This window comes from Doryrhamphus excisus, linkage group LG2 (assembly GCF_037039965.1).
Source record: "Doryrhamphus excisus strain RoL-2023G ecotype Guam linkage group LG2, RoL_Dexc_Guam_v1.1, whole genome shotgun sequence".
Classification (NCBI taxonomy): domain Eukaryota; kingdom Metazoa; phylum Chordata; class Actinopteri; order Syngnathiformes; family Syngnathidae; genus Doryrhamphus; species Doryrhamphus excisus.
The window spans coordinates 3020301-3040084 of NC_136358.1; the positions used below are offsets into that span (position 1 = coordinate 3020301).

General features: G+C 40.8%; 1 protein-coding gene across 41 annotated transcripts in view; it reads right to left on the reverse strand.

The window, feature by feature from the left end:
- Window positions 1-19784, reverse strand: part of LOC131124820 (receptor-type tyrosine-protein phosphatase delta-like) — a 259050-nt gene that overhangs the window by 134830 nt on the left and 104436 nt on the right. For all 41 annotated transcript variants that reach the window (XM_058065644.2, XM_078795428.1, XM_058065633.2 and 38 more), the window contains exon 8: window positions 7972-8019. The gene's annotated coding sequence lies outside the window, so the exon portion shown is untranslated. The remainder of the gene's footprint in view (window positions 1-7971; window positions 8020-19784) is intronic.

The window sequence follows — 19784 nt, forward strand, 5'->3', positions numbered from 1 at the left end:
CGCCATCTTCCCACACCTTATGCTAGACTTTTTTTTCCCCCCCTTTTGCACCGTAAATTTCATCAAGGTGAGCAAAAAGTGTTTACCCCTGTTAATTTGTCCCGGCGGTTGGCTGAGTGGAAAAGCCAGGGTAGATGACCCGTAAAATGAGCAAAGATAATACTGACCTTAACATGGTCTTCTGCACATGGAGGTAATTGCTAAGGCTACGGGATCAATCAATATTGACTCAATAGTTTTCTTTAAACCCCCCCACCACCACAACCAACACCAGCGTGCCATGCCTACCCCAGGACTCCCGTACCTTGAGCTGCATGTGTGCAATTGGCGTCAGATGGATTGAGGACATATCCCTGATAGTTTAACCTTTATACTTGCTAACATGCTCACTTATCTACAAGACTGCACATTGGTTTCACAAGTTAAGCATGTTTTTTTTTTTATTTAACTAAATTACATAGCATATACAGTACCTAACAAAGCAAGTACACGATTCATATTTCAGCAACCGGCTTTATGCCCCCACCATCAATACTCATATGTGTTGCCAGCTATTTAGACAATAACGGCTGGGTACATGTTGAAATTATTGTTTCTCCTCAATGACCCACCGCTCTTCAAATGCCAGCAGCCCTTGTGCAGCCCCAGACCATGAAACTACCAGGCCAGACATGTGCGTTATGTCATTCTCTCTGCATCGCAATTGTATAATGCTAATCAAACTGTTCACTGGCTACTGTAAAGTATAACCATTGCTATAGTAGTGTCCTTTTTGTGAGTATCTACTAATTTAGAACCAAAAATGCCAATTAAAAGCTCCATTGTCCATCGAAGAGTACATCCCTTTAATTCTTCACGGCCAGGGCACAGACTTAGCAGACATTTCCATCTCCACTTGATAAATATCTTCCTTCTTTTCCCTTTCCACAGCCAAGTAATTTATTTTCTATCTCTCCCAGCTATATTTTCCAGTTAATATTTCTCTTTTTTTCTCCACACAGCACCTGACAAAAGATGCCACAAGGGATGATAAGAAACCTTTGCACTCCTCCCCCATGTGAGAAACAGTGGCTTTTGATACTTCTGAAAACAAATATAACCGCTTGTCATGTGTCAGTCCACAATATGTTAATGATAAAAATGTTTTTAAGTGTTATGATGCAAAAGAATGTCACAAATGCTCTACTACCCCCTGCAGTAAAGATGGCAAAGATCACCCAACTGAAGTGCCTATTTATAGTATATATATATATATATATATATATATATAATTTTTTTTTACAACCAACAAATCCTGATTGTGTCACTCAGACATATTTTCATCACCGGCGGCGCAGCATTTATCACTCATACGCTTCTGCCAAGATCCATTTCAGAGTATTTTATAAAGATTGTGGCTGATTTGCGACGCTTGCAAACTGCGGTCACACTTGTGGTTCAGTCGCTGGTCCGGACCAAAAATGTAAAATAGTGTTTCTTTTAGCATTATATTAGAGGGGCACCCCGTTCCTCCAAGGTCACATTCATTTTATTTTACTTTTTTTTTTTATATGTACACTTTCAGAAGCCCTGAAATTGAAATCCTTAAGCAAAGATTGATTTAAGCTGCTTTTGTATCGATATAAGCAGACCAAATTGGCTGGCGGGAGATGAAAAGGGCATCGTAGTAACCGGATTATCATAATAACCGGGTATCGTACTAGCGGAACTAATTATATCATAAAAGACTAGAAATTTGCCGGGAAATGAAAATAGTATCGTAATAAGCAGTAATTCGTTATAACCGATATCGATATAACGAGACTTTACTGTATGTGCCTTTTTTATTTTCTTTACAGAAGTTTTTCCTTGTAATATTAAGACTTCAGTCTCATACTTTTGTCATTATTGTAAAACATTTTATTGTAACAATATTTCTTGTAAAAGTTAAAATTTTTAATCAGAAAAAAAATAACCTTGTTATATATAACAATGCTAGTTTTCCAAAATAACATTTGTTGTTGTTATATATCACCTTTTCGTAATATTTTGTCTTTGGTATTGTAATATAGCGACTCTGCAAGTGAACCAAACCACACCAGAGTTCAATTGAAAGCGAACCGATACCCCTTGATAAATGGGGGGGGGGGGTCTTATACACAACAGGGTTTCGGGTGATCGCGTTCACACTTGACCAAATGAGCCGTTTTAGCAGAGCAAACGCAGAGTTGCTTGGGAGTGAGTGATGGGCAGCGGAGTCCTTCCGGCTATTCCGTGTGGCTGCTTAATTTGAATTTTATAAGATTTCATTGGGGGACATGGTTGGGATAATACAGATTGTGAAGGAGGAAAGCAGTGGTATAGCCCACCGCTGGCTTAATGTTGATGAGGTGTTAATATCTAATATCAGTCAGAAAGCAGATAAAAGCCTTATTAGCCCTGTGGTCTGACTAGAGAGTGGACTTATTACAGCGAGGAGATGAACGCAGATGAAGGAATACGACAGCTCGGGGGTCTTTGTTACGTCCTTAAGCTTTCTGACGGGGTCAACTTCATTTTGGGACTAAAATGGCGAGGCTTTAACCGGCGTAGACAACCTGACATTGTTTGAGGGATCTAATTCGGACTTCAACATCTGGGGGATTACGCCGTCTCTAGCCTGGAGGCGCTTTGATAATCGCTTGTCATTTTTTTGGCGCTTTCTAAAAGGTCTTTTGGTTCAATCCAATGTTGGCTAGATTAGTCCATCTCACTCCTTATGAGGAGAGCTATTTCCCTGCTGGCTGGGTTTTAATGTAAACAGTGTGAAAATAAGCAGCAAGTTTTAGACTGTGAAGGTGATTTTAAAGTGAACAAAATGGCGCAAATAGCTGACTGTAGTGTAACGTAGTATTTACTGTATATGTAACAGTACTGTAGATTGGAATAATGTGCAATCTGCTGTCTTTCAAAATGTATTATTAAAACACAAATCTTTTACATCAGTGGTTCCCAAACTTTTTACAGTCATTTTATTGTAATTGTAATTGAAAAATTAGTATTTTGCATGTTGACATTAGGATAAAGGCCCCAGCATGGCCCTACCTGCCTTAAGCGCATCTGCGTCAATGCAATGTTTGTTGTTTACCGCCACCGACTTCCCCACTTGAGACACGATTTTCATTGTGTACGGAAAGGGTGGGGGTCCCATGAATTTCTTGCTTTCATCCCCCAAGGACCCTTGCCGCGCCACTGGGCGAAATAGAGGTATTACTTGATCTTTTCTATGACATCTGTGTCTGCAGAACTCTAGAGATTAATACCAACTTTACTGATGCAATGAAAGTCTGAACCATCAAAACCCCAAAATATATGGCAGCGATTCCCTCACGCTACAACAATGATGTCGATTCATAAAACAGAATAAGTCATGACACGCATGGTGGTGTGCCATAAAATTATTGTAAAATATGTTCCTTGGCCCAATAAAGGCTGCTAAACACTGCTCTATATGACATGGTTGCTCTGCTGATTTTTAGAACCTACTGCTACTCAAAGATGCTCTATGTGGCACAGGGACTCAAATATCTTAATTTTTATTTTTCTGCACAAAATAAGATGAAAAATAAACAAATCAAGAATAAAGAAAATCAATCAATCAGTAATAAATACATATAATAATAATAAAACAGCAAATAATAAAAACTTAAGAAACCACATATAGTTGGTGGGTAGACAAATTATTTTTTCAGATTAAAATGAACAAAGCATTATTAGAGCCCTGTAGACATGACAAAACACGACTATAGTCACATTTATACTCTTTTTATTTACAACATATTGCGCAACTTCAGGGTCTTGAGACACATGCTAACTCACAAACTAGAGATTTAGCAACCTAAACGGTAGCCTCCAAGTTATTTCCTTTAAACTTAAAAAAGCCAAAAAACTTACCACTTCCACACGGATAGGGAGGATAACTATTAACAATTATTTAACCTTTAACATGAACATTAATCAAACATAATAATTTTTTCTGGGTACATGATACCATACAGCATCCATATCAAACATTAAACTTTCATATCAAGGCGGGGGCCTCAAACTAGTGTCCTGTGGGCCACATTTGGCCCGCGGGCCGCGTGTTTGAGACCCCTGCTTTACAATATGGTTTACGATATATATTGACTTGAAATATGTACAACAGCATCGTATGCCTATGTGGTCCATGGATTAGCTACCTTAGATGTCTTCAGTATTGCCGAACTAGCAAAGTCTGGCGATATCAAACCAACCAGTTCAGACATGATTACATAACATGTAGTGCATTCATTGTCTGGGCTTCCAATAGCTCAATAGCTTTAGCTATTCCCCAAACCCGTGCAGCGTAATAAATGCATGGCAAGGTGTGAAAGCACAAAGTAAGCACGTCGTTTGCTAATCAATGTTTGTGCTCAAGAAGAACGAGCTCCAGCTCTGGCTCACCAATTGAGCGACGGCGTCAATAACAAAGCACTCACTCTAAACAAGTGGCCAAACACCTCAGGATCCAGCTGTGCTTCCCATTGATTGTAATTCAACAGCGATATCCCCTAAGCGTTTTAGACATTTAATTCCCCTTTTCCAGCAAACTCATTACAAGACATTTCATTAATGATGTAGTCAGGGTCTAAATATGAGCAAAATTAGCACCCTGTAGCGTCCTGAACCTAACGAAACATTGTCACTGTGACTGTTTTATCCTAATTAACGATAAGACAAATGATAAGTTTCATCAAAAAATATGGTCATGCCAACATGTTGATTCGCGGATGTAGCAATGCGCTAATTTCATCATTGAGGGGGAACCTCACTCCAATCACTATCTATGGTTTTTACTGCAATTACTACAACAAACTTTAATATGGAGTTCTTAATGGTTTGCCACCAAACTCCTCCCCATGTGTACTATTTTTAATTCTACTGCATCCCATTTAGGCAGCAAACTAGTCACCATCTAACTGTGGTTGTCAGTGATGTGTGATGAGGTTCAAGGCTGCACTAACCATCCATACATTGTCTATCGCTTATCTGAGGTCAGCAGCCCGAGCATGGAGGCCCAGACTTCCCTCTCTTCGGCCACTTCATCCAGCTCCTCCCGGTGGATGCCGAGGCATTCCCAGGCCAGCTGGGAGACGTAGTCTCTCCAACGTGTCCTGGGTCTTCCTCGAGGCCTTCTGCCGGTTGGACGTGCCCTGAACACCTCCCCAGGGAGGCGTCCAGAAGGTATCCTAACCAGATGCCCAAGCCCATGCACTGTCTCCTTTGGAATTTTTTATGTTGCTCATTGAGAGGATAAACAAAACAAGGAGAGTAATTCACATTGGTAAAAAAATGTCTTCAAAATATTTTCACATACTTCTTAGACCCAACCATTGTCTTTGCCACTTATCCTCACTCAGGTCACGGGGTTGTGCTGGAGCCTATCCCAGCTGACTTTGGGTGAGAGGCGGGCGAATCACAGCCATTCACACTCACATACAGTATACACATGAGCATGTACCGAAGAAAAAAAAAACACTAGTTTTGCTCCATAAACAGGATGCAGTAGAAGCGAAAATGGTAGATAGCACATTTAAAAACATTTCCGATGGTCATATACTATTTCACCTTCTATCGCATCCCGTTTAGTCAGGAGCTTGAACTAACTGAGACAGCCTCAGATTATTAGTACATGAGGTATGCAGATAACACCACAACTACCTGAGCTCTGACACGTTCTGCCTTACATTATGTCCACATCCTTGAACATCATCTCAAATGTAAACTTTTGATACCCCACCTCCCGGAAAAAAAAAAAAAAAAACAACTTTCAGATAGTCATCAAAGTCAAGACTTAATCCGGGCGCTGTGATAAGATGCTTTCTCTTAAAGCAGGGTGGAGGATGGTGGTGGTGGGCTGGATCAGGTGAAATGAAGAGGAACTGATTGCTTATGGTGATTGTGCTGATTACATTTTAAATTTAAAAACTTTGCCCCCCTCCCGTAGAACATAATCCTTTACGGCACACAATGACATAGCAATCTCACTAAATGCCAATGCAGGCCCGACTAGTCAACATTCTAAAATGTAAAAATAGTCTTTTTTTTCCTCAATTATTTTCACAGTGTTTGCATATCACCGTATCAGCATTAATCCTTAATATGTTTTCAAAGTTGAATAAAAACAATCATGTCACGGAGGTTTTCTGACCGTCCTCTTATTCGCTGACGAGCAGGATTCCATTTGTTCACTGCAGTCAAAACATTATGGAAGCAGGCAGGCGCTACAGCTGTCATATAAATGACATTCGGAAATCGACATTTGCATGAAGTACAGCGGTCCCGGATTTGCATATCAGGCGTTTGCAATTGTGCACATGTCTTTGTGGCCAGACGTGACAGATGGCGTCATGTCAGCTATTGTATTCATGAAAATCTACATGAGCTAACAAGTGACAATTGAAAGGAGCAGCACGGTCCATCACACCCTATGTCAGGGGCTGTGGAACCTTTAGCATGCTGCCATTTCCTGTAACAATATAACAAATTATTATCATTACTATGAGCACTTGTTTGTTAAATGTTTTTGGGCTTTGACAAATCCTATGAGGGTTGTCCTTTTCGAATTGTAGAATGTTCTGTAGGTTCAAGCACCCGGCTGTAGATAGTTCAACCTTATCGGCCCAATTATAAGAAGGTATTTTTTTCCCTCGAAAAAGACAGTTGCTCTTACATTCGTCATACATGCATACACGCGAACCAATAGATGGTGCCAACTGGGTGACTTCTGCCAAAACAAGAGAGATAGAGAGGGACTCGTGTTCTGTCCGTTTCCGCCTATGATTTTGCAATAAAAAAATATTTTTCCAAAAATGGTTCCTGGAAAAAGAGGGGTCTTCTCATATTCAGGTCAATGCACTAGCACAACCTACTGCAAAAAAGATGGTAGTCCAAGATCGTCCATATGACAGTAAGGTTCTACTGTTTTTATGGACCTGCTGCAAAAACGCTAGTCAACCATCCAATGTGCTGTCTTTGACTCTAAGATCCTGCAATGATATCAGGTTCTAATATAAAAGCGCCAGTGAAAGATTCTTGATGTGACACGAGAACCCTGCTATTTTTAACAGTCTACTGGAAAAACGCTAGTCAAAGATCCTCTCGAGCTTGATCAAACCTTGCACTGTGTGTCTTCGAGGTACATGAAGCAGACTACTGTGATTTGCAGCTATAACCAAATAAAAACAACACTTCATTTTGCTGCAGCTAAAACAACATACAGCACACAACATACACCCCAGTATTTGCGACTTATTGCTTCGGTTTGTCATCAAAATTCAGACAATAACAACAGAGACAAATACAGAACTATGGTGTTATGTCCAGTATGGCTGCAACTAACGATTATTTTTTAAAAACAATTAATCAGTTGTTTTTGATTAATCAATGAATCAGATTTTTTAAAAATACATTTTTAATTTCCGCCACTTTATTCAGAAATCAAAGATTTGTACTGAAAGTGCACAGTTGCCAGGTTGCCAAGTTGTGGCCATTATTTATAGCTTAAAACTAAAACATGATCTCTTCTATTGTGCAGTTGTGTCATCACCTCTAAAAGATGTATAAATACTTATTTTGGAATCTGGGGTTCGGTTTGGGGAAAAAAAATGTAGAAATACATCCTCGGTTACAGTGATTCATTATTTTCATATGCAAATTGGTTAGAAAATAACTTTCATTTGTGTTTGCTAAGTCATGCTATGCCACGCTTTTGGCACGCCTTTCGAGAGACTGAGCCATAAATAATATTTATAGGCATTGCATTCTATTCGAGGCTAGTGAAATGATTCAAACATGTCGGCAACCTTCTCTTATCTCAATGTAGTTTCATGGCACGTTGCAGCCCCCCCCCCCCCTCCCCTATTTAAAGACCATTTGGCCGTAAAAGATAACCCCCACCTCCAGATATAGCGAGCTTTAGAAAAAGCCTACCTTGAGGTTGAAGGTGTGAAAGTCAGGGAACATTCTCTCTCCTGAGACCTGCGACAGAGAGAAAAGGAGGATTATCAGTCATGATTAGAACAATTACAGAGCAGCCTTCTCTGACAGTGATTGATCAATGAGGAACTCCCGTAATCAAGACAAGGGCTAAGGGGTGGAGGGAGTTAGGGTGCTCTCGGGAGTAAATTGTCAAAAGTAAGTAATACGGTGTGTCCCACTTTGCCAAGGAGGATATTTTTGGTCCTCAAGAACTTGATTTAAATCCAAATGAAGTCATTGTGAGAACACCATCAAGCTGTCAAGGAAATCTATAAGCCTTGAGCTTGTTTTACATGCTGGCAAACTAACTGCTGCCTTGTAGAAAATGACCTTACAAAATAAAATAAGTGACATGTTTATTTACTATGGATGCAAGGAGTCCATTTATGCCGCCCAAGGTAAAAACTTCAGCTGGCTTGTTCTGTGTTTACAGAATTGCACTGGAAATCAATGGCTACTTCTTCTAAATACAAAGTCAGAGGGTTTTATTTTTTTATTATTATTTGGGTTATTTGGTAGTCATATGGTATAACAACATGTTCCAAGTTATAGATGTAATTTTTCATTGTTCCAGAAATTGTTTATTGGTGTTCTTGGAGTGTTTTGTCATTGCACAAAAGTCATTCATTTCATCGCTCCAAAAGTTGTCTGTCATTATTGTAGAACTGTTTAATGGTAAAGTTGAAGTTGTGATAGTTTTCGAATGCACAGAAACCCATCTATCCATCCATTTCATGTCGGGATGTCAGTTTACTAATTTGACAGTGTGGACGCAGTTTTTTTTCAACCGGCAAAAAATCAAAAATAAATCCCAGCAGTGTTCACCAATAAGAAAAAAAATAACCAAGAGTCTTGCGGCAATCTTCTGTTTATACGGTGAAATTATTCCTGTCCTGTTATATACAATGAGCAGGTTTGTAGTTGGTCCTGAAAAACAGCAAAGCACTCCTGTCATATTGAGGATTTTTGACTATTCTCTTTGCCCCCCCCCCCAGACATCATCAGTCTATGGCGGCGCTAGTGACTGTGGTCGGAAGGAGTGGTGTGTGACGTTAATGATTTGCTGTTAACACAAAATGGGTCCTTGGGACTGTCAACAATTGAAAAGAAAGAGTTTGGCTGGCGGCTTTGCTTGCTTCAGCACTTTGAGCCGCACGTTTTAACAGTTTTTTTCCCCCCAGAATGGCCCTTGCAAGAGGGGGGGCTTTGATGGGAGGGAATTGCACAGTCATTCATCACATTAATGAGTCATGTCACTTTATTTACAAAATATGGAGGGGGGCTTTTTTTTTTTTTTTTTTTTTTTTTTTACTCGCACCCCCAGCTTATAGAAGTTATTCACAACCATGATTCTGCGTTGTGATAATGTTGGCTGGAGTTAATTGAAAAAAGGCAATCTACAGCGGTGCAGCTAGCCAGCTGTGTCTGGATGATTGCAGCTTCGGGTGTTTTGTGACACAGGAGGAGAGAATTTGGTGGCTTTTTAAGCGCACAGGCTGGAGCACCGATCATTAGCACATGGACGAGCTTCAGCCCAGAGGCTACTTCTTTTGTTTTTTGTTTTTTGTTTTTAAATTAAACTTAAGTTTTGCTGCACGGCGGTCGAGTGGTTAGCGCACAGGCCACACAGCTAGGAGACCAGAGTTCGATTCCACCCTCAGCCATCTCGGTGTGGAGTTTGCATGTTCTCCCCATATACAAAGTCAGACTCCGGTTTTCTCCCACATTCCAAAAACATGCTAGGTTAATTGGCCACTCCAAATTGTCCATAGGTATGAATGTGAGTGTGAATGGTTGTTTGTCTATATGTGCCCTGTGATTGGCTGGTGACCGGTCCAGGGTGTCCTCTCGCCCAAAGACAGCTGGGATAGGCTCCAGCACCCCAGTTTCCATGATGTTATGAGTGTGTTGAGTGCTAGCGTTTGTATTTATTCTGTGTCAAGTTAATTCATGCTAGCGCACTGCCTGTCCCCCCCACATCAAACAACAATGTGATGATAATATCTCTGGAAAACAAACAAGGCTTGCACCAATAGTGATTCATTTTGTCCTTTTCATTTGATGTTTCATTGTAAGCTACTTTTCTGAGACCCTTATTTTGTTCAGTGCAGTCACAAGATGAAACACGCAGTGCTTTTATTTTGAAGGCGTATGCAGTTGGTCTTTGAGCTTAGCTGTAATGTGTAAGTGCAAGACAAAGTTAGGTGTCAATGAAATGCCTCTACAAGCAGTCCCTGCACTCAAAAAAGGTTTGGGACCAATGAAATAAAATCTCTGTGACTTGCGTGTTTGCAGTTGGTCCGTAAAAACGGCACAGCACTCCTGTCACATTAAAGATTTGTGATGAGTTATTTTTGCAGTAGTCTGGTTTTCCTTGGTCATTAGCTTTGTGAAAATGTGGCCCCCCAGGACAATTTAGTCGAATAGCCTTGTTTTGGGCGCTTCACAACAGACTGATAAATCACAGAAGGAGATGAGTCACTATTTATTTAGCCCTTCTAATTGGAAATGTCCGTCACGAGGGCGGCCATTATCTCTCCGCCTTGATCACTGGCAGGTATTTCACAGTGAGTGATGCACCGAGTGTCAACATAGGGTTGGAAATGCTGAGGAGCAAAAGATGCTGCTTGTTCATCGACGCTTTCTACAGTCAGCTACTTTTAGGCGATGTTTGACATGGCCCATGGCGTCTTTGTGATTATTCCGTCACTGCTTTAGCTTCAAAGCATTGTGATTAGCTCTTAAAGAAGCTGTCGCCTCCTTTGAGCAAAGCCCCTCAGGCTTAACTCCTAATTGTCCCCCAGGGGGTTGTCATTAGCTTCTACCTTGTCTCCAGCTCTTGCTTCCCGCTGCCGTCTTTTCTGTCGCTAGCAATGCCTGGCATTGTCACATAAAGGGGACTTGAAGTTCTCTTCTCAACTACAGAGAGAATATGAGGCAATATTTTTTGGATAATTTTTCGCACATAATTCGTAATTTCACCACACAGTCAAAAGTTCGGCGACATTTGTTATGCTATTGAATGAGATTCAACAGTGGAGCACCACAGGGCTCCTAGTTATGCCCGTTGTTATTTTTTCCAACTGATTATTTTTCATGTTAGCTCCTAGTTATGCCCGTTGTTATTTTTTCCAACTGATTATTTTTCATGTTAGCTATCATTGATAGATTTTTCAAGTGTCCACCTTGGTATCAAATTCAGTAGCGGTGCAACCTCGGTTTCAAAAGGCCCAAAATGTTAACACATTTGTAGTTTTACAATATAGTTTTACATGCAGTACGCAATTCCAAATGTCTATAAATCATGAATGAAAGGGATAAATGAACATTTATGGTTATGTTTATAAGGCTACAATAAAGAGTAAACAAAAAGTACAAGTCAAAAGTATGAAGACACTTTTTCCTTCAGTAGCATGAGAAATCGGAAATTCACTTACTGTCATCGGGTCTGTAACCAATTAACTGTAATAAAGGAGGGATTACCATTTTGAAGGCCAATATTGAGGAAAAACGGCTATAGTTGCAAACGCTTTGTCGTGTTGGGATTGTGGGAAACAAAAATCTACAAAACCAAAAATACAAAATGCGGGAAATGCATTGGAACTGCTAGCATACAAAATAATCTCTATTTGCTTCGATTTTGCAATAACCTGTTGCTTGGTCAAACTGAGTTGAATTGATATTTCAACATTGAATGGATATTATCTAAAAATATATGTATATACACATTGTAGAATTCCACATTGCATGACCAGGGGCTTTTCCACTGCAGTCTTCTGAAATGTTTTGCCAGGAATTCAAAAAAGAAAATTCTACAGGGCAAAATCTACCACAATCATCGAGCGTTGAGAACGGCTGGTGCAATGTGCCACGCTTGTGACGTTTTAATGGTTTCTCTGTTTTCACATGCAGAGTAGCGGGAAGAGAGATATACAGAGAGCACTTCATGTGTTGCTCAAGGTCCTTTTGGATACTCCCCATCCCACATCTCCCTGCACAATTAATTTTATCTTTGGGGTATTATCAAGAGAGAGCCTGGCAAAGCAGCATGACAGAAAAAAAGGGAAAAATCGGTCCAGAACCCCGAGGCTCAGGGTGGAGGGATTAATCTGTTTGACAAGATCTCTCACAAATGATTTTTGCCTAGGCTTTGCTTCTGTTACATGGTTGCTACTATGTCTGGAAAAAGCTTGCAACATGCAAGCGACAAAAGCAAAGGAAAAATGGTGGCAGGTTGTTGCAAAAAAACACTAGTCAAATGTCCTATACGTAAATGACAGGAGCGCTTTGTCGTTTTTAAGGACCCAATGCTAGTCACAGATGCTCTAAATCAGTTCTCAACTGGTTTTGGCCACGGGAACTCAACTTTGCCCATAAATGACGTGCCGGAAACCAAATTGCGGACATTTTTCAACTGAAATCTTTCTAATATCTTTCATTATTGAATGAAAAGAGTGTGCCAACACAAAACAAATTCCATTAACATTTTCAAGAACATTTTTTTCTATAAACTATAATTTAACAAAAAGTGTCTGTAAGGGTTTAATATTTAACATTTTGCTTGGCAATTCTAATTTACACCAGATTTTAACTAATCTTTGGCATTCAATGTAAAAAAAAATGCATTTAAACAAAAAAACTGAGTGTTACCATTGTTATAATACTAAATTACATCCTGCTAAATCTAAAAAACTAAAAGATGCTGTCCACTGATTCCGCCCCTGCTCATCATCGCCACCAGACACACGATCCGACACGTGGCGAATGAATCAAAGTCATGATTGAATAATTATCTGGAGAGCAATTCATTAAACATGCCAATGAACTCATCTTGAACAGCTGTCCTAGCCTCACTCGCTTAATCACTGGCTTGAATTAGCAGGGCGGCTGATGCTGAGCACGTGCAATGATCTCCACAAAGTGCATTGTTTACAAAACAGTAATTAATATCACAGCGCAAGTTTTTTTATTTATTTTTTAGCTTGTTGAGTGACTTGAGTGCGCTTGTGCAATTGTACCAAGGAGAGCTGTGCTTGTTAAGACTAAAGACATTAACGTAGCCTGCGTGTCTCTTTACGGGTGTCCAAATGGGCTATTTCGCGTATGAAAACTAAATAGAAAAATGGAGAGTTTGCAATATCTACATGTAGGGTCCAAAATGAAACAGGCGTGTCAGGTGTCTCTGTGAGTAGACATTGCCAAGGTGACGGTGCCAATGAGGGATTCTGTGGCTTTTCCACAAGTCGATGTGGCTTTCACAGCCCATGAAGCTTGACATAGTATTTGACAGCATCAAAAGACTAGACATTTTTATATAGCATATAATACATTACAAGAACTAATTCCATATTTGCATACACAGTTGTACTATTGTACTACCCTGCATTTTAAGAAGGGAATATTAGCATATGCATAATCGGCTTTAATATCCAGGACAGTTCTTAATACTCATCCATCTATTTTCTTCTGCTTATCTGGGTCTGGGTCACAGGGGCAGCAGTCTCAGTAAGGAAGTCCAGACTTTTTGGTCCCCGGCCACCTCTTCCAGTTCCACTGGGAGGACACAGACGTTCCCAGACCAACTGTGAGACATAATCCTTCCAGAGTGTCCTAGGTGTGAGACAGGGCATCCTACTCGCTGGGTATGCCCGGAACACTTTTCCAGGGAGGTGTCCAGGAGGTGCCACATCAACTGGCACCTCACAATGTAAAGGAGCAGCGACTCATAAGTCAGTCATCTTCTGCTTTCCGAGGTTCATTGAGACTTATGAGAAGAGGAATTACTTGGAGTCAGTGGGGCATAACACAAGAAAATATCCGATAAATGTCGAGTGGGGCGAGTCATGTCCGTTGAAGTATTCTAATATGTTGGCTTGTTGGCAAAGCTCACTTCTGGTCATGTGAGTGCAAGGGGTAGCTGTGGCGTCAATGACGTCCTCGTTTCCCTGGCGGCTGTCTACACGAAAATGACAAGCTACCGTTTTAATATTTCTCTCACTCTGGAAAGAGTTTTTAAAAAATTCTGTTTCAGGGCTAAAACCCTCAACTCTGGTCATGAGTACTAAATAGTTCATACAAATTTAGCCATTTAGACACAATATATAAATCATAAGCAGCATAGTGAAGTGCTACTACTGCAGTTCGGTCTTTAATGCACACTCAAACGAGTGCATGCATGGTGATAGACAACCGCAATGTACACCAATGGGCATGAGGGAGTTATGCTGGAATGGAATACTCCTCGATTCACTTTGGTGTTGGGGACTTGGCAACTGAATACATATTTCATATAATTGCACAATTATGTTTGTACTTGGCATTGTCTTATTTGTTATTATGAGTAGTTTCCTTCAAAAGAAGTTGGCCACCAAATCATTACAATATAGTTGGCAACAGCTTATTTTTTTCTTTCATTACATAGTTCTACACATCTAAAAGTTTATAAATAGGCAGAGCTTGGATATGCAAGTCATCCAACAGTAGCTTTTAATGAGATTTTAAAGGTCCACTCGGTGTTAAAAGTGGTTAATGCAGCCTTTTCAGATGGCGTATTATAATAACACCAAAAATCCTGAATTATCTTTAATTCCTCACAAAATGGGTTCACCTCTGATCGCTCATTCATGAATGGGGGAAAAAAAAAGTGATTCACTAGCAGCTACTCGGCGGAGCTCAATGTATTTTGTTAACAGAAAAGAGCAAGGTTAAAAGGTTAATATCCGGCAGGGACCACAATCCGCTGTGCTATTGTAGCGTCACATCTCTCTCTCTCTCTCTCTCTCTCCTCTTACTTTTCTGTCTTTCGAGCTAGCATCTGTGTGCACACTCGCCCAGATGCACACCTGCACACTCTTTTTCTTCCTTTCCCCCTCAGTGTACAAGGCAGCGGCAGAGTCATCCATCCAAACCCGCAGACCGTGAAATTAGGTTAAGACGTAAGGCTGTGAATGACACAGGTGCGGATACAAATGAGAACATCCGAATGAAAAAGCGCACATCCAAGACAGCTGATTCGGTGGTAGTTATAGGCCCCCCTCGGAATTACATTTCACAGCGTCTCCTCATTTTATTAAGCTCACTTTTCCTGTTGTCTATTAGGGAGTCAGGCCAAGGTATTAGCAATGCAATGTAAATCCCACTGGAAGCATTCCTGTTCCTAATTAAATCAAACAGGTAGACTTTTTTATTTTTTGCAAAACCTGGAGACAAAATTGCTTTTTCATTACACTGACAATAGATAATTTACATACTGTACCAGACAAAAATTTGGAGACACCTTGTTATTCAAGTACATCACAGAAGTGCCACAAGGCTCTTAGATATGCCCACTGTTGTCTAATGAGTACATTTATTATTGTGCAATTAAGTTTTCACAATTAACAGGCTTAAAACATGTGCTAATTGAAGCCTTACCCCAATAAATGACAGGGTTCTCATGTGTTTATCCAGGTGTGTTTTCTCAAAGGGCTCATACATCAGAGTTATTGATTACTGCTTTTATTATAATAGCTATTGACCCCTTTGTCAATGAGGACCTGCTGATACGTGGATTCTTTGAATGCCCAGGTTTCAAATATTTAATTTCACGGCAAGTCCGCATTATTGCAAAAGAAGACCGCAATGGACAGCACTCAAAAAAAAAAGGAAAATAATGTGTTTATTTCAGCTGAGTAAGGTTTTGATTTATGGGCCGTTTTGGGACTATGTGGGCCAAGTCAACCAGTCATGGGTCATTCCAGGTTCAAGAAGGTTGAATTTTGAATTGTGAATCCAAGTCAAGAAATAACAGTTGACATAAAAATCGACCCTCTTGTATTTGTGTGTAAGCAGATCACAATTTTAGCCATAGCATTTATCCGAATCGGCTTTACTGCATGGATTTTGTGTCATCCTGCACACAGAGAAAGGACTACACAACAAGGAAGTGCCTTGCCAAACTCAGGATGAACACACATTGCTTTAAATTCCATCATATTGTCAGAGTTGCATTATACAGTATAATATAGTATATCATATATTGTAAAAAATCAGTGCGCAATTAGAGCTTCTCGTATTTAGTTATCATTGATGACTTGATGAATTTTGAAAATATTTTTATCTTGCTCGAATAACGTCTTCCTGAGCTTGCCTCGAAGCAGAGCTTGGGGTAAAGGCAGAGAGAGTATCACGCCTATAGCCAGTCCCATAAAGAAGCCTGTTCCTCTGTGACATCACAAAGGAACAGTTTTGCAACGCCTTTTAAAAACGAGCCTTTTGAGCCATCCCAAACTTCTTCACGAGAATACAACATTTGAACTGCATCTGTAGCATAATATAATAGGTCTCCTTTAACTAAGCAATCCCAAATTACTGCATGGGTGATTATGCTTCAGTTCGCAATAAGTTATTTAACCCTAACTGATATACTGAGTAGCTTCTGAGTACTCATTTCTCAACCGTGTTGAAAAACATCTCATGGTTGCAGAAGGGCCCAACCTGTCTCTGGTGTATTTGTGCTTCCTTCACCTTGCGCTTCACTCGTGTTGAACAGCTGTTATTATGTGTCTCACCAAAATGGAATCCGCTCTTTGCAAGTGTTTCCTATTTTTCTTCAGCTTGACATGGAGACAGACATTCCTTTTTGGGCCACTTTACTCTCAAATGTAATGTGTGAAACGGAGAAAGCACGCTGTTGTTGTTGCCGCCTGTCTTTTACAGTTGTTTACGCCCGTGCCTTGCCTGCCTGCCTGCCTGCCTGCCTGCCAGTGATGTTTGTACTCTGTGAAAATGGGCTTTTGACATTTCACAACGGGAATAGTTGTTCATTAATGGCTTGATGTGTGACTGACAATATGCACTTCACTTTCTACAAGCACGTTAAGCGTGTTTTTGGCCTTCCTTTGCTGTATGTATTTATCAGTGAGCACAGGCCTTCCACCTGATGAGATGCAGGAGGCAGGAGATGCAAGGTGTACTGACCAACAGAGAGACTTCAGGCCATAACTACAATCATTGTCACTTTGGAAGCTGTTTTGGCAAGGAGAAGAAAAACTAAGAGCTGAGAAGATCCACAAACTTGGGAAGTAAAGGGAAGCTCTAAAGTCCCAGCATAAGGTGGTAGGAGAACAGGAACAATAACTTCAAAGTTCTCTGCCGAAAAGATTGGCATCGGGTGAAAAACAGCCGCCTTCATCACCAACCCTCTGAAGGAAGTCAGAGAGGTTGTCCGTGAAGTAAGGTCTCTCTCTGCTCCAGGATTACGTGACACTTCGTACAAAGCGTACAAGAACTATCCCAAACATTTGCTGGAGGCAGGAGGCCAGAGAGAACAAAGGCAACCCCAGTTTTGTAGCTTGACCTGGCAAATGAATTCGGTTCCATTCCTCACAGGCTAGTCTAGCTCACGCTGTTGAAACATGTCCCCAGCAGGTGTAGAGATCTCATTACTGATTATTACAACAATTTCAGAATGAGGATCCCTCGTGAACAACTACATCCAGTTGGCACAAGGTGGAGATGGGCATCATCACAGGGTGTGCTCTGTCTCTGATACTGTTCTCATTAGGCAGGAACATGCTCACCAAGCCAGAGAGCAGAGGGCCTCTGACAAAATTCGGACAATGACAATCAGCCACCGGAGCATTCGTGGTTGACACTACTGTCACGACATAATCAGTCCCAGGTTGCCGACAGATACTGAAGGGACTCAAAAAGTTGGTGGATTGGGCCCAGATGCGTTTCAAGCCTGCAAAGTAATGATTTACTGTATGGTGCTGAGGAGAGGAAGGATGGAGGGCAAGTACCGGTTTCACATTGCAGGCACATTCATTCCAACCATCACAGAAAAGCAAGTCAAAACCGTGGGCAAAGATTTCAATTGCTCTCAGAGAGACAAATTCCAACCAGTTACGCCGCACTGAGTTGGATGGATGGTTGACATCTTGGCCTCCTTGGAATGTTCAAAGCCTGGGTCTATCAACATGGCATTCTTCCCAGGATCCTTCCCAATATCTACAGTCAAGACCAAAGAAAGGAAGGTCTGCAAGCACCTTCAGAGATGGATTAAACTACCTGAGCAGCATCACAAGCTACAACTGAGAATATGGCGAGAGCGAGAGAAGTCGTACAAGGACTCCAGCGATCCAAAGATGGCGAAAGCTGGAATTCTAGTGAGGACTGACAGGAAGTGGAGAGTGGAGGAAGCTGACCGGGAGTCGGCGACAAAGCTGCGTCACAGGAGTCTTGTGGGTGAGCCCTTCTAACTTCAGTAGGAAGAGGTGGAGAACATTTGGAAATCCAGAACCTCCTGCAGCATAGCTTCCATTACCACTGTGCATCTCTGCTATTGCCTTAGAAGCAGGTCATTATAAAAATGTATGATAATATAATAACTATTAAATGTGTTTGATGCATAATAGTGTGAATGCATGTCCTTAAGCACCACGGGATATAATGCCATTTGTATGAGTGTTGGACAATACATTATAGTTTATAATGATTGTATGCACATTAGTAATACAACAGTGTGCTCTTAATTAACATCCAATAAGAAACTAGTTTAAAGTGTGCATCCCTTGCAAGACTGCTTTTTTTATATGTCCAATATTATCCCCTTTTGGTTCATTGGCTGAATATTTTCATATCCTGTATGAGCAAGGAAATGACACCACATTTATTTTGAGTCCATGCAAAAGAACCCCCCCCCCCCCCCAAACCTCCAACTCCTATTTTGCTTCAGCGAACACTCACTGGCAACAGCCACGGCAAATACAGTATTATTAAATGTGCACACAAGACACCTTGTCTGCACACACATGCACTTTGCAGCAGTGCACTCAGAGAGAGGGAGCATTGATCTGCATTGAGTGAGCAGACATTACTTGCTGTCCCTGAATGGGAATTGCTCATTTCACCTGGCTGCTTTAGCCTTTAGTAGCATAGCAGCAAAGAGTCAGGATTCCTGGACCAAGGTTGGAAAAACACCCATACCTCCCTCTATGTCTGTCTCACACGTGTGCAAGCACACTAATAATAACTTCTGATGAGTCAGTCTCTCTCCCTGGGCAAGGACAAAAGCGAAGAAAAACAACATGGTGTTATTGAATCCGAAATCACAAATTCCCAGAAAGTGGCGTTTTTTTTATTCCTAGATCTAATATTGTGTCCCAAACAGATGCTCACTGTATATGCAGCCACTGTATATGTTGGGAAGATTTTGTATTTTGTATGTGTCAATGCAAGGATCTGTCTATCATACTTTTGATTTACCTCATAAAGTTGTATAAAAATACAAACAATATGGTTACATGTGTCAAAGATTCACAATATGAGAGGAATGGACCTACTGAAAAGAACGCCAAAGATCCTAAAAGATGAGTAAAACAGTACTCAACTCTACTGCCGTGTCCATGAAGACTGTTCATGAATGCAACAGTTTGACCCCTGGAACCGATGAATCTAAATTCCACGATTTTATACGGAGACAAACACATTCTGAATGCAAACAGAGAATTTTGTAGTGAACTAAATCTAAAAAAGCAGCTCGACGCATCCCTCACACGTCCACTTCATCCCTCACATGCTCTCAGATGTATTTCCTCCTGTTATATCTGTCCTCTCGGCTCACTTCCCTCCCTCTTCATCTGGCCTATCTCTGCGTGCTCACTGACAGTCTCATCACACACTATCAATCAGGCTCGCCAGGCCCGAGCAGTCCCAGTCTGGTCCCATCAGTGCCAGTCAGTCACTTAAAAATAAAATAAATAAATAAGCTTTAGGGTTGCCAG